The 12,788-nt window shown below is 35.9% G+C and overlaps 1 pseudogene; it reads left to right on the forward strand.

The window, feature by feature from the left end:
• The first annotated feature begins 4,636 nt into the window (after window positions 1–4,636).
• Window positions 4,637–9,229, forward strand: LOC149749133 (large ribosomal subunit protein eL21 pseudogene; annotated as a pseudogene).
• The last annotated feature ends 3,559 nt before the right edge of the window (window positions 9,230–12,788 follow it).

Raw genomic sequence — 12,788 nt, forward strand, 5'->3', positions numbered from 1 at the left:
CAAGAAAATATATTAACTAATTGTTTACATATGTATATAAAAATTTATCATTGAATTCAAATACTAACAGCTAGAATTTTTCAGAGAGGATGATGTAAAACTAAAATTGGCACTGTATCCATACAAATGTGAATGGAATATCTAAATGTAATAGAACAAAGTCAAAGTCCAGTGTATTTAGGTTGGTACCTGTAGTGGGTTGAATAGCAGCCCTGCCAAAAGATATGCCCACCTGGAACCTATGATTGTGACCCTTATTTAAGAAAAGGGTCTTTGCAGATGCAATTAAGTATCTTGAAATGAGATCATCTTGGATTATCCAGGTGTTTTTAATCCAATGACAAGTGCCCTTATAAGAAGAAAAGACAGACTGAGGGAGACAGAAGTGTACATTAGGTGGAGACAAAGAGTGGAGTTGTGTGGCCTCAAACCAAGAAATGGCTGGAGCCACCAAAAACTAGAAGAGACAAGGAAAGATTATCTCCAAGACTCTTCAAAGGGAGCAGTCTTGCTGACATTGATTTAGGGCTTCTGCCCTCTCAAACTATCAGAGAATAACTTTCTGTTGTTTTAAGCTACCAAGTTTGTGGCCTTTTGTTACAGCAGCCCTGTAACAATGTAAATATTAGTTTACCTGTCTGCATACACATTTTAATATGCTGAGAAAAGGGTATTTTCAAAGGGCAGTTGAATCTCAATGAAATTAAATGACATCAATCATAAATATACTATGCTTTCTAAATGAGCAAAAACAGCAGTATTAAAATAATAAAAATAATAATTTGTGTTCACTTAAACACAGACTGATAGAAAATATCCATCACTTCACTTAATAGAAACTTTAACATTGAAAGTAATAAATAAAGATACCATAGAGTCCACTTGTAAGTTCACTTATAAGGAATCAAAAGTTTGAAAAGCACTATCTTAAAAGCTGTTAGATTCTTATCTGTCTGAGAACTCTAAATGCTGTTCTGATGGATGCAAACAGATACGTAAAGGAAATCCTTAGAGATGGAGAAGGTAATTCTGTACAGGAAATTTCCTCACCTTTGTTGAAATAAAATACAGAAGCTTCTTTTTTTTTTTTTTTGGATCATGGATGGACAGTTTCTAAATAGTGTAGGCTCTTTCACTCTACTTTCCCATCTTCCCTTTGAGATTTTTTTTTCTTTTCTGTTAATTTTGCTGCCACCATCACATTTATACTCAAGTGTATACTGTTTTCAAGATTTCGTTTTTCACCCTTTGGTCCCAAGTCAGACAGTAGCTTTGTCATTTGCAGGAGAAGCAGTTTTAGACTTAAAAAATTATATATATATATATATAAAGCTAAATATTCTATATTATACAGTATGTTAAATATTGTTACATATTTTATATTATGTATTATATGTAACAACTGAGATGGGTGAGCACTTTCAGAAAAATTATACATAATATTTAATATATACATATAATACATATATATAGAATCATAAAAAGGGAATAAAAAAAAGGGTAGACACAGAAAAAACAGCCTGCTCATTCTGTACAGTGGCCTAATCCTAACATTAATTGGCATGCTCTCCTGAGTCACCCTACCAATTCCACACGATAATTCAGGAGACATCAACTGCCCAGTTATACAGCATTTTATGGATTTGTTCAAGTGCTTTATTGCTCTGTCCCAGTCTTACCTGCATATGTGAAATGACACTCTGATTCATACTCAAACCCCAATCTCTGAGGCACTGGACACATTCGTCGGTATCAGAGACAAGAATTCTGAAGCCTGGATGCCATCCTAATGTCCCCTCATCTGATTCATGTGAGGTCTGAGGCTTTTTCCAAACTGAATGATATAATGAATGTTCTTACCTTTCAAACAGCCTCAGCCCTTTGTATAGACTAGTGGCCTTGCCCCTCAGCCTCTGAGAATGATCAAAATCTGGTCCCCAAATATTTCCCACGTAGCATTTCCTGCCCTTCTTGTTCTGGGTAGAGACATTTGACAAGCTCTGCCAGGTAAATTGTGAGAAGTGTCTTGATCAGCACTGTCCAAGTGAGAGTGGCCCAAAGTGAAGACCACCCAGAATAGAGCCCCTAGCAAACCTCTGATGGGTATTGTGAATGAGAAATAAATCTTTGCATACACTACTGTATATAAAATAGATAAGTAATAAGAAACTGCTCTATAGCACTGGGAACTCTACTCAATACTATGTTATGGTCTATATGGGAAAAGAATCTTAAAAAAAATAGAGTGGATACTGCAACTAACACAACATTGTAAATCAACTATACTCCAATAAATTTTTTTTTTTTTTGCGGTACGTGGGCCTCTCACTGCTGTGGCCTCTCCCGCTGCAGAGCACAGGCTCCGGACGCACAGGCCCAGCGGCCATGGCTCACGGGCCCAGCCGCTCCGCGACATGTGGGATCCTCCCGGACCAGGGCACGAACCCCTGTCCCCTGCATCGGCAGGCGGACTCCCAACCACTGCGCTACCAGGGAAGCCCTAAGAATTAAAAATAATAAATAAATCTTTGCTCTTTTATGCCCCTGAGAGTTTGCATTTAGTTCCTGCTTTGGTGGATGCATTACTCATCCACCTTACAGACTCAGTTTCCATCAAATATCCTTCAAATCTTATAGAGAAATATCTGTACTTGTCTGTTCATTATGAATTGCACAAAAGTTTGGTAAAATACTTAGATCAATAATTTGTAAAATGTGTTCCATGAAAATAAAATTCTATATAGATTCAAATGTTCGTTAACACATTAGGGCTGGCTATGTGAATTCCCAAACTCTTGCCATAAAATCTGGCCTACCCATTGAGTTTCCCAACCCTCTTTTACCATGGAACCCTTTTCCCACAGACACTTAGAAACACTACAGAGCACAATGATTAGCAGTATATCAGTCACCTCTGGCAGGGAAGGAATGGAATGGGATTGGAGAGAACACATACAGAATCTTCAAATGCACCAGCATTTTCTTTCTTACATTGGGAATTGTGCATAAAGGTGTTTCTATCATTATTCTCTAAACCATAAATATAATTATATACATCCTTTTGAATGTGTGTATATTTCATAATTTTAAAATGTTAAGTAAACACATTAATGGAATTAGGGAAATCTCAAACACAAGAAAGAAATTTGAGAGCTATATTTCTCTCTTCACAGGAAAAGACATTATAGCAGGTTTAGAGTATTTTCTAAATAAACTAATAGGAGTGAAAGACTTTTTAAAGTTATAAATTATAGTAATAGATTATTACTTCACAATTTAAAGAAAAATGTGTTAAATGTGTCAATGATTCCAAAATATCTAAAGTATGGTGGAATGATAATCAAGTAGCCTCTGAGTAAAATTTTCAAGTTATTTATTATTATTAAATTATTTACAAAGGAAGCTTAATTTATAATTTTTAGAATGTGTGAATTAAAATTTCTATGATTCTCCATAAAATGTCAACTGTGATATGTAGCTTGTTTAGAAAAGGCTGTGGTTTTCACCTGAAAGCTATTTTTGTAGATGTAAAATTTTGCAGAGGCAAAAAGTGTTAGTCTCATGACCTCAGGACATTTCACTTTTGTCAGGTACAACTTAGGCCTTAGGTCACTAAAATACACTGACTTTAATAGAAAACATGCCATTTCTTCATTGCTAAACATGTTTTCTTAAGTATTCCATACAGCCAGTTGTCTTCATTGACATCTTCATAATAATGATTTTTTTCATCTTTATTTGGTGTTGAGTGTGCCCTTATTTTATCAATATCTGTATAAGTGTGTCTGTTTTTTTAATATAAATGTTACAGACATATTTTCTGATTTGTCCTGCACATCATAATTCCAGCCTATATAATTTCATAAAATCTACAGCTGAAGCACATTGAATCCACATCATTTCTCATCCACCCATATTTTTCAAAATTCACAGCTCTTAAGAAATAAGAACCATCTCAAAGGGTTGTGTAGTCCTTAACTGTATATACTAACATTTCCAAAGGGCATCCTTCTTCATGCTGTACATCTATTTCCTCGCTCAGTAAAAAGGAGATTCCAAGGCTGCAGGACAGGGTCCACACCAGGTAACTCATGTGCATACAGGTAGTCAGAACTCCCTTGAGAGTATGTTTCTTATTCCAACCTTAGCTCTTTCCTTTGGAGGACATGGAAAGTTTTCTCTAAAGCTCGTGACTACCTACCAGAGTAAAATTATCATGAAACTTCGGCATTCACCAAACTTTATGCAAGTAGTATGCATTAAAATGAATAAAAATAAAATAGAATTACAGTCCAAAGTTGTGAATGTAATGTCTTTCAAAGCAACGAAATTTAAGTTTGTACTTATAAAGACTTGAAACTAGTTAATACACATATAGTATACTAGATATTAATGTATTTGTAGCTTAATGAAGCTTTATCCTTCACAAACATCTTTGTTCAATTGTCAGCATTAGGTTTTATGGGAGAGAAAAGCATTTTCCAGTAAACTGTCTCCCTGTAGGGTTCTTTTACTAATATTAAATTATTTTGAACACTGGACTTTTTGTAATATAAAATTTGTTCAGGATATTATCACTATAGAAAATAGGAATGCTAGCTTTTTGGCCAGAACTGCCATATTCCAGTAATTTGCCAAAATGACCAACAAAAAAGGGAAAGAGGAGGGGCACCCACTACATGTTCTCTAGGCCTTTTAGAAAACATGGAGTTGTTCCTTTGGCCACATACCTGTGAATCTACAAGAAAGGTGATATTGTAGATATCAAAGGAATGGGCACTGTTCAAAAAGGAATGCCCCACAAATGTTACCATGACAAATCAGGGAGAGTCTACAATGTTACCCAGCATGCTGTTGGCATCATTGTAACCAAACAAGTTAAGGGCAAGATTCTTTTCAAGAGAATTAATGTGCGTATCGAGCATATTAAGCACTCTAAGAGTCGAGATATCTTCTTGAAACGGGTGAAGGAAAATGATCAGAAAAAGAAGGAAGCCAAAGAGAAAAGCACTTGGGTTCAACTGAAGCGTCAGCCTGCTCCACCCAGAGAAGCACACTTCACAAGAACCAATGGAAAGGAGCTGGAACTGTTGGAACCCATTCCCTATTAATTCATGGCATGATGCGTGTAAAGAAAATAAAAGACCTGGACTGTATAAATGTTTCTCTTAATTGAGAAGAGTGTGTGACCCCCCTCCCCCAAAACAAATATTTAAAACACATTTTAATTGTGTCTGAATTCAGTGGGTGACATTGTTTTACTTTTCAAATTCAGTGGTTTTTCTTCCTGAAAGATGTGAGGTAGTTTGTTGTGCAATATACTCCATTGGTTAATAAACTGCTAGATATTATTTATAAAAAAAAAAAGAAAATAGGAATACTAGAGAATGCTGTTCTCATTTATAGATCTCTTGCTTCAACAAGTGTGTTGTAAAATTTATGTTTATCACAATTAAAGAGGAAACAGAAATATATATAAAATTCTCAAACAAATCATATTCGGATAAGTTACCTACTCAAAGCCAATTAGTAAACACCTAACCTTCTGTGTGCAAAGAATTTTGGTAAGGTAAAGTTTAAGATCTCTCCACTTCAGTCAGGAGTAAGACAAGCATGCCCACTTTTTTCACTGCCATTTAGCATTGTGTTGGAGTTATTAATCAAATGGAATTAGACAAGGAAATCAAGGCATGAGAATTAAGTAAAATTGGGGGTGAGTCAAGATGGTGGTGTGGGAAGATACGGAGTTAGCACCTCCCCACAGCTAGGGCCGCTGGTGGGGAACTCTGATGCCCAAGAAGACAAGAGTAACCCCAGAGTGAACCGGTAGGATGTAGAGGGACTGAGAGGGGAGGAGAAGTAGAGGCCAGACAGGACTGGTGGCCCTGAAGCCAGGGAGATCAGGAGAGGCAGGTAGAAGGGGCCCTCCAGGAGGAGCAGGAGAAGCAGAGGGCAATTGCCCTGCCCACTCGAGCCCAGAAAGTCTGCTGAGTCTCAGGTGAGGTCCCCTGTCCTCTGAGACCAGGGGTTGGGGGCACCCCTGGGCCCTTTCTGTTCCTTCAGCCTAATCTTCACCCACCAAAGCCCCCAGAGACTTTTCCAGCCCTTTGGGTCCTGAGCATTGGCCCCACCCACTGCCCAAACCTCACCCTTGCTTAGGCCCTGCCCTCCACAGCCAAGGCCTTTCCCCCACACTCCTTTTCTTTTCCCTCCTCCTCTTTTTTACTATTGTGGTACTGATGTACCTTCTGGTTGGTGATTCATCTATATTTTTATTTTTACATTCTTTCTAACATACCTGTTAGTTTCCTAGTCTAATTTTATTTTTTAATTTGTTTTTGTTTTCTTTTTGCCACCCCATGCAGCTTGTGGGATCTCGGTTCGCAAGCCCAGGGTCGGGTGGAAGCTCCTGCGGTGGGAGCACTGAGTCTGAACCACTGGACTAATAGAGAACCTCAGACCCCAGGGAATATTCATTGGAATGAGGTCTCACAGAGGTCGTCATCTCAGTACCAAGACCCAGCTCTACCCAATAGCCTATAAACTCCAGTCTTGGAAGCCTCAGGGCAAACAACCAGTAATGTAGGAACACAATCCCAATCAAAAAAGAAAAAAAAAAGAGATGACAAAAAAATATGTTACAGATGAAGGAGCAAGGTAAAAACCTACAAGACCAAATAAATGAAGAGGAAATAGGCAATCTACCTGAAAAAGAATTCAGAGTAATGATAGTAAAGATGATCCAGAATCTCAGAAATAAAATGGAAGCACAGATTGAGAAAATACAAGAAATGTTTAACAAAGATCTGGAAGAACTAAAGAACAAACAGAGATGAACAATGCAATAACTGAAATGAAAAATACACTAGAAGGAATGAATAGCAGAATAACTGAGGCAGAAGAATGAATAAGTGAGCTAGAAGACAAAACGGTGGAAATAACTGCCGAGGAGCAGAATAAAGAATGAAGAGAATTGAAGATAATCTCAGAGACGTCTGGGACAACACTAAATGAACCAATATTCAAATTATAGAGGCCCCAGAAGAAGAAGAGAAAAAGAAAGGGTCTGAGAAAATATTTGAAGAGATTACAATGGAAAACTTCCCTAACATGGGAAAGGAAATAGTTACCCAAGTCCAGGAAGCACAGAGAGGCCCATACAGGATAAACCCTAGGAGAAACACACCAAGGCGCATATTAATCAAACTAACAAAAACTAAATTCAAAGAAAAAATATTAAAAGCAGCAAGGGAAAAAAAAAATAACATACAAAGGAATCCCCATAAGGTTATCCACTGATTTTTCAGCAGAAGCTCTGCAGGGCAGAAGGGAGTGGCAGGATATACTTAAAGTGATGAAAGAGAAAAACATACAACCAAGATTACTATACCCAGCAAGGATCTCATTCAGATTTGATGGAGAAATCAAAAGCTTTTCAGATAACCAAAAGCTAAGAGAATTCAGCACCACCAAACCAGCTTTACAACAAATGCTAAAGGAACTTCTCTAAGCAGGAAACACAACAGAAGAGAAAGACCCGTAAAACGAACACAAAACAATTAAGAAAAAGGTAATAGGAACATACATATTGATAATAACTTTGAATGTAAGCGGATTAAATGCCCCAACCAAATGACACAGAATGGATACAAAAACAAGACCCATGTATATGCTATCTACAAGAAACCACTTCAGACCTATGGACACATACAGACTGAAAGTGAAGGGATTGAAAAAGATATTCCATGCAAGTGGAAATCAAAAGAAAGCTGGAGTAGCAATACTTGTATCAGATAAAATAGACTTTAAAATAAAGATTGTTACCAGAGATAAGGAAGGACACTACATAATGATCAAAGGATCAACCCAAGAAGAAGATATAACAAATATAAATGTTTATGCACCCAACATAGGAGTACCTCAATATATAAGGCAAATGCTAACAATGATGAAAGGAGAAAATGACAGTAACAGAATAATAGTAGGGGACTTTAACACCCCACTTACACCAATGAACAGATCATCCAAACAGAAAATAAATAAGGAAACACAAGTTTTAAATGACACAATAGGCCAGATAGATCTAATTGATATTTATAGAACATTCTACCCAAAAGTGGCAGAATACACTTTCCACTCAAGTGCACATGGAACATTCTCCAGAATAGATCACACCTTGGGTCACATATCAAGCCTCAGAAAATTTAAGAAATAAAATTGTATCGAGCATCTTTTCTGACCACAATGCTATTAGATTGGCAATCAATTTATAGGAAAAAAACTGTAAATACACGGAGGCTAAACTGCACTACTAATTAACCAAGAGATCACAGAAGAAATCAAAGAAGAAATAAAAAAGTACACAGAAACAAATGACAACGAAAACATGACATTCCAAACCTACGGGATGCAGCAAAAGCAGTTCTAAGAGGGAAGTCTATGGCAATTCAATCTCACCTCAAGAAACAAGAAAAATCTCAAATAAACAATCTAATGCTACACTTAAAACAACTACAGAAAGAAGAACAAAGAAAATCCAAAGTCAGTAGAAGGAAATAAATCATAAAGATCAGAGCAGATATAAATGAAATAGAAACAAAGAAAACGATAGCAAAGATCAACAAAACTAAAAGTTGGTTCTTTGAGAAGATCAACAAAATTGATAAACTGTAGCCAGACTGATCAAGAAAAAAAGGGAGAGGATGTAAATCAATAAAATTGGTAATGAAAAAGGAGAAATCACAACTGACACTGCAGAAGAACAAAGGATTATAAGAGAATACTACAAACAACTATATGCCAATAAAATAGACAACCACGGAGAAACAGACAAATTCTTGGAAAGGTACATTTTCCAAGACTGAACCAGGAAAAATGAGAAAATATAAACAGACCTATTACAAATAATGAAATTGAAACTGTAATGAAAAATCTTCCAACAAACAAAAGTCCAGGACCAGATAGCTTCACAGGCGAAATCTATCAAACATTTAGAGAAGAGCTAACACCAATCCTTCTCAAACTCTTCCAAAAAATCGCAGAGGGAGAAACACTCCCAAATTCATTCTATGAAGCCACCATCACCCTGATGCCAAAACCAGAAAAAGATATCACAAAAAAAGAAAATTATAGACCAATATCACTGATGAACATAGATGCAAAAATCCTCAACAAAATGCTATCAAACAGAATCCAACAGCACATTAAAAGGATCATACACCATGATCAAGTGGGATTTAGTCCAGGGATGAAAGGATTCATCAATATATGCAAATCAATCAATGTGATACACCACATTAACAAATCAAGGAATAAAAACCATATGATCATCTCAATAGATGCAGAAAAAGCTTTTGACAAATTCAACACCCATTTATGATAAAAAACTCTCCAGAAAATGGGCATAGAGGGAACCTACCTCAACATAATAAAGGCCATATATGACAAACCCACAGCAAACATCATACTCAATGAGGAAAAAACTGAAAGCATTTCCTCTAAGATCAGGAACAAGACAAGGATGTCCACTCTTGCCACTCTTATTGAACATAGGTTTGGAAGTCCTAGCCACAGCAATCAGAGAAGAAAAAGAAATAAAAGGAATACAAATTGGAAAAGAAGAAGTAAAACTGTCACTGTTTGCTGATGACATGAAACTATACATAGAAAATCCTAAAGAATGCCAACAGAAAACTATTAGAACTAATAAATGGATTTGGTAAGGTTGCAGGTTACCAAAGTAACGCACACAAATCTCTGGCATTCCTATACACCAACAATGAAAAATCTGAAAGAGAAACCAAGGAAACACTCCCATTTACCACTGCAACAAAAAGAATAAAATACCTAGGTATAAACCTGCCTAAGGAGGCAAAAGACTTGTACTCAGAAAACTATAAAATACTGATGAAAGAAATCAAAGATGACATAAACAGATGGAGAAATATACCATGTTCTTGGATTGGAAGAATCAATATTGTGAAAATGACTATACCACTCAAAGCAATCTAGAGATTCAATGCAATCTTTATCAAACTACCAATATCATTCTTCACACAATTAGAACAAAAAATCTTACAAGTTGTATGGAAACACAAAAGACTCTGAATAGCCAAAGCAATCTTGAGAAAGAAAAACAGAGTTGGAAGAATCAGGCTCCCTGACTTCAAAGTATACCACAAAGCTACAATAATCAAAAGAGTATGGTACTGGCACAAAAAAAAATATAGACCAATGGAACAGTATAGAATGCCCAGAGATAAACCCACGTACATATTGGCACTGAATTTACAACAGAGGCAAGAACATACAATGGAGAAAAGACAGTCTCTTCAATAAGTGGTGCTGGGAAAACTGGACAGCTACACATAAAAGAATGAAATTAGAACACTACCTAACACCATACACAAAAATAAACTCCAAATGGATTAAAGACTTCAATGTAAGACCAGACACTATAAAACTTTAGAGGAAAACATAGGAAAACCACTCTTTGACATAAACCACAGGAAGATCTTTTTTGACCCACCTCCTAAAGTAACAGAAATAGAAACAAAAATAAGAAAATGGGATTTAATTAAACTTAAAAGCTTTTGCAGAGTAAAGGAAACAATAAGCAAGACAAAAAGACAACCCTCAGAATGGGAGAAAATATTTACAAATGAAACAACAGACAAAGGATTAATCTCCAAAATATACAAATAGCTCATGGAGCTCAATATGAAAAAACAAACAACCCAGTTAAAAAATGGCTAGAAGATCTAAATAAACATTTTACCAAGGGAGACATACAGATGTCCAGGAGGCACATGAAAAGATGCTCAACATCACTAATAATTAGAGAAATGTAAATCAAAACTACAATGAGTTATCATCTCATGCTGGTCAGAATGGCCATTATCAAAAAATCTAGAAACAATAAATGCTGGAATGGGTGTGGTGAAAAGGGAACCCTCCTGCACTGTTGGTGGGAATGTAAATTGATACGACCACTATGGAGAACAGTATGGAGCTTCCTTAAAAAACTAAAAATAGACCTACCATATGACCCAATATTCCCACTACTGGGCCTATCCCCTGAGGAAACCATAATTCAAAAAGAGACATGTGCCACAATGTTCATTGCAGCACTATTTACAATAGCCAGGATGTGGAACCAACCTAAATGTCCATCAACAGATGAATGGATAAAGAAGATGTGGCACATATATATAATGGAATATTAGCCATAAAAACTAATGAAATTGAGTTATTTGTAGTGAGGTGGATGGACCTAGATTCTGTCATACAGAATGAAGTAAGTCAGAAAGAGAAAAATACTGTATGCTAACACATATATGTGGAATCAAAAAAAAAAAAAAAGTACTGATGAACCTAGTTGCAGGGCATGAATAAAGAGGTAGACACAGAGAATGGACTTGATGACATGCTGTGGGAGGGCTAAGCTGGGGCGAAGTGAGAGTAGAATCGGCATATATACACTACCAAATGTAAAATAGTTGTCTGGTGGGAAGCAGCAGCATAGCACAGGGAGATCGGCTCGGTGCATTGTGATGTCCTAGAGGGGTGGGAAAGGGAGGATGGGAGGGAGGCGCAAGAGGGAGGTGATATGGAGATATATATATACACATAGCTGATTCACTTTTTTCTGCAACAGAAATTAACACAGTATTGTGAAGCAATTATACTCCAATAAAAATCTATTAAAAAATAAAGAATTAAGTCAAATTATCTCTATTAGCTGATGATTTGACATTAATTCTTACAAAAATCAATGCTAACAAAAAAAATAAAGTAGCAGATATAAAATTAATACTCAAAAATCAATAGCCTTTATTTTTTGAAGTAATACTTTGAAAGATATAAGAGAAAATTATATATACAATATCATAATAAAGATAAAATACATATAAAATTTAATAAGAACTACTTAATACACATGTGAGGCAATTTTCAAAAACTCCTGAAAGACACTAACGTGGACTCAAACAAATGAAAACTATCTCTTTTTCTTGCACATAATAACACAGGTTTATAACGATGTTATAAACCTAGATAATACATAGATTTAGTGTGAACCTAAAACAAATACTAAATACCAACAAGTATTTGTCGGTATTTTTGAGCTAGAAACATTTATTGTAAAGTTAATATGGAAAAAATAAACATGCAAAGTGTATAGGAAAACACTGGGGAAAAATATCAATGAGGAGAACTGTCAGATACAAAACATACTACAAAGTCTCTCTTTCATAAGTGTGATACTAGTCCATGACCAGTGTTACAGAATAGAAAGACCAGACAAATACTCCAAAATTCATTAGAACTTAGAATTTTATAAAGGGAGATTCTAGATCATTTAAGAAATAATTACTTTTAACTAAATACTGTGGGACCATTTCTGGAGTGGGCTCAAGAAAGAAGTATAAGAAATTGTTCCAGCTAGGACAGAAATCTCTTCCCAGTAATTTTTTACTAAAAAGGGTGGTAGAGTGTGAGAAATTAGTCGAATGTTGATTTGGTTTCAAGATTTTTTAGCATGCCTCACTGCTGATTGGAATAATAGAGAGGAAGAAAACTACAAGTAAGGAAAGAGAAGGGAGAATTACAGGAATGGGATGTCTGAGTAGGTGAGAAGCATGTAAGTCTAGATTTTGAAAGTTATATTATAAGAGGGAAGGTAGCATATAAGGATTTAGATGAAGGTAGGTTAGTATCTTTTGGCGGTGGAATTTTTTTTTAAAGAAACTATTGCAGATCATATCAGGAAATATTCCAACATGGGGGAG

This window comes from Delphinapterus leucas, chromosome 5, assembly GCF_059928025.1.
Source record: "Delphinapterus leucas isolate spDelLeu-1000000601 "Yukka" chromosome 5, BTC_Dleu_Yukka2, whole genome shotgun sequence".
NCBI classification, from domain to species: Eukaryota; Metazoa; Chordata; class Mammalia; order Artiodactyla; family Monodontidae; genus Delphinapterus; species Delphinapterus leucas.